The 3,792-nt window shown below is 38.9% G+C and overlaps 1 non-coding gene across 1 annotated transcript; it reads left to right on the top strand.

The window, feature by feature from the left end:
* Positions 1 to 1,350: 1,350 nt before the first annotated feature.
* On the top strand, positions 1,351 to 1,481 carry LOC118970837 (U8 small nucleolar RNA). The gene has a single exon (XR_005058987.1). It is a non-coding gene; the product is annotated as a U8 small nucleolar RNA (small nucleolar RNA).
* The last annotated feature ends 2,311 nt before the right edge of the window (positions 1,482 to 3,792 follow it).

Genomic DNA, 3,792 nt, shown 5'->3' with positions numbered 1-3,792 from the left:
GTTTCATTTGACATTTATTGTCCTCACTCTGTTCTGGCCAGAGTCAGGAGGAGTAGCCTCCATACTCAGAGCAGAAAGCAGGCTGGCACCAGGGTTTGTGGAGAATGAGATCATCTAGCACGAGATGCCTTCAGGTTAGCAATGTGACACTTAATTTAGCCAAGAACTTAATGATGGAAGAGAATTCAGAATGTTTGCTATTCTTAGTCAGCTTTATTAAGACTTGAGTTGACTCATATTTATGCCTTTTCTTGGCCTCCATCTTAGAATTAAGTAGCCTGTCTAGTTGGCCAATTATAGGAACAGGGATAGATTAAAAGAAAAGGCAGTAGAAGACTGTGGATTAGAGTCTCCTGATGTGTTAAACTTTTAATCTCTAAATGTGGATCTTTTGTGTCCAGTAAATGTTAAAATGCCGTATTTTTGGAAGAGAAAGTGTGTGTGTGTGTGTGTGTGTGTGTGTGTGTGTCTGAATGTGAATGTGCATGCCCCAGAGTTAGCATTAATATTTTAATTATGTAAGGGATTAATTTATTTTAAATGTATTTTCTGCCCTTGGCAAGTGCTGGCTAAGCAGCAGCGAATTCATTTTTAAAAACACCAGACTCTGTTTCCCCAGGGGATTGACAGGCCTACATATTTGAAGGTACAGAGATAAAAAACCGGAGGCTGTTGCAATGTCAAATGCTAGGATTTAGAGTCTATCTAAAAGTATTTTGCATTTCAGGTTTAACTAAGAGATTCACATCTCCCCACCTCCTCTTTTTTCCTTTTGATGGCCAAGGAGTAAGAACCCCCAAAATCTTCCTAAAAAGGAGAAAGAAGAGTAGAAAGAAGTGCCATTTGCCATTAACTTTTCAAACTCAGAGGAAAAAGAGGCACGGCTGTGCTTGGCGACATAACAAGAGTGCATGCGTTAGTGGAGGGTCTCAAGTGGGTCACATTCTGCCGACCCTGGGCAGTGGATGCATTTTGCCTGCCCACTCTGCTGTCCTTCCAGGCCCGTGACTGCCCACCCCCAGCCCCTGAATGTGCAGTAGCTGAGCATGAATTAAATGGATACAGGGTTAGTATATGTGATGAGTGGAAAGGGAAGGCAGGTGAGGGAGGAAGGACACTGCAGTGAAGACAAGGTTCTCTCCCATCACTAGAGAGGCGAACCTAGAGGGGGCTGCACGACCTGCCCCTGTGGCTTAGGCATGACTCCAGCCACCTGATGAAGAGTTACACACAGAATATGCACATCTGAAATCCTTATACATGTTGCTAAGTGACCTTGCAGGAAGTTTGAACCAATTAAAATTGCTCACACCAAAACTGAACACTATCATTTAATAAAAATCATTGAGATGTTCAGGTAGAGTGATCCTTGTCTGTTTCTCCCATTGGAGGGCAGGTTGGAACATGATGACTGGGTCTGTGCGAGTCATTCGGGCCTCTGTGCGGCCAGGGCTGGCACACCCTGACTCCGCGCAGGAGAGGTGAAGCTCTTTTTATGTTTGCTGGTTCTGTTCAATTCTTTTTCCAAAGTGTCTGTTTCCGTCCTTCGCCCAGTTTTCTCTTATGGTGATTATCTTTCAATTATTGATTTATAAATATTTTTTATATATTAACTTTTTTCATTTTTGTTATGAACAGTTTATCATTAGCTTTCACCTATGAACTCTGAGATATTTTGGTGGAGTAGAGATCATTTTCTTATTATTTGACTGTTCATGTCTTCATATACATCCATTATTTTCCATTAGGCTTTTCTGGCTTGGGAGTTACACTTAGAAATTCATCTTTACTCTAAAATTACAGAATTACTCACTTAACTTTTCTTCCAATAGTTTCATGTTTCATTTTTCAAGATATATGTATTTAAATCTTTACTGCTTATGGGTGTAAGATATGAATTTAGAATCTACACTTTTGTTTCTTAAATGATATTTTCCTAATATGTACTGGATTTCTTCCTCATTTTCTCATGGATTTAAACTCTAAGTCCACTAGTGGACCTTCTGTCTGTCTGTCTGTTCTGGTGTTAATAGTAATGTAATCTTAACATGTCAGAAATTATTAGGACATATTCCAGTCATTCCATTTCTGTTTTAAAAAATGTTTTGATTGTTCTCAATGATTTAAAATTGAGTTTTAAATTTATATGATCTTTACTTTTTCAAGAAGGGCCCTATGTGGTATGTGTGGTAGTCAGAATACTGTTCTCCAGCCTTGAATGACATCCGTGTCTTAATCCTCATGACCTGTGAAAATGTTAACTTGTCTAGTACAAGGGATGTTGTAGGTGTTGTTAAATTAAGGACCTTGAAATGAGGAGGCTATGGATCACCAGGGTGGGCCCAGTGTAATCACAAGGGTTCTTTATTAGAACAGGGAGGCCGAACAGGAGAGTCAGAGGGAGCTCGTGATGGTGCACACTTGGTTAGAACAGGGCTTTGCTGCCTTCAGGTGGAAGAAGGAACCACAGGACAGGAAAGTGGAGGAGTCCTAGGAGCTGGAAAAGACAAGAAATGGGAATCTCCCCTCGACCCTCCAGAAGGAATGCAGCCCTGCCAACACCTTGATTTCTGGCTTCTGAAACTATAAGACAAAAAATATATATATATTCTTTAAGGCACTAAGTTTGGGGTAATTTAAAACAACTATAGGAAATGAATACAGTATACTTTCTAAATTCCTCTATATGTGGGAATTTATATGTTACTCTCACACATGCACAATAGCCTGATAAGTTAGAGAATTGTTAGGTTATAGTAATTTTCCCTCAACATTGTAGAGATATTGATGTGTTGATTCTTAGCACTTTGTGCTATAGCAGATAAGTTTGATGCCTGCCTATGTGTTTACCTAAAAATGCTTTCCCTAGATGTTAGAAATAACATCCCTTTACCCTTGAAGCCCTCATCACTGGCAACGGTTCTCCTTCCACGTGCTTTTCCTGGTGTTGGTGGTCCTTTCAATGTGAGGACTTGTGGCTGGGTGTGGCTGAGAGAAATTTTCTTGTGTTATTTCTGTATTATTCTACTACCCTTACAACATTTCCTCCTTCTGAGAATTTCATTTATATTTAGAGTTGATTCTTATTTATATTTTCTAAATCTCATGGTTTTTTTTTTTGAACTGCTCTACTACAATATTTTATTACAGTTGAATAATGCATGCCTTCCCATACTGCTCAGGGCAAAATGAAGCAAGATATCATAGGAATAAAAAGCACACTGAGATCACAACTCATGAATCCGTGGTATGCATGCTACAATCTAAAAGATACTAGACTGTCCTCTTACTTGTATACTATCCTAAATTCACCCATATTTGTCTTATTTTGTACAGACATTTCTTATATCTAATCAATATGATTACTAGGAAACGTGTCAAATAAGACATTAATATACAAGTGAAAACAAACCTATATACAATGAAACTGACTGAGCTTATTTTATGCTTCCTGCAGTATGAACTTCCACTTAAAAACATTTATAATGAGTCATGTGTTCAAATGCACACTCAAATGAAGGGAAATAATGGGAAATAGAAGATGAAAAAAGGTATCAGGATGTCTCTGGAAATGACCCAGGAAAGGTTTCTACAGAGGCTTTTGTAATGAACTACAACCATCCTGTGACTAACCCAGGCATACACACTTCCAAGATCCAGGAGTTCTGGGTCAGCTGAGAAGTGTATTTACCGTACCTGAAGTTTGGTCCCCATGAAAATTATGTGGCAAACATCATCATATGTATGTGATGAACACTCCAAGAGAATGCCACTCATGTTTATGTAGTGTGT

This window comes from Manis javanica, chromosome 15 (genome assembly GCF_040802235.1).
Source record: "Manis javanica isolate MJ-LG chromosome 15, MJ_LKY, whole genome shotgun sequence".
NCBI lineage: Eukaryota > Metazoa > Chordata > Mammalia > Pholidota > Manidae > Manis > Manis javanica.
Note: the sequence above shows the minus strand (reverse complement) of the source record. Positions and strands in the feature narration are given on the sequence as shown.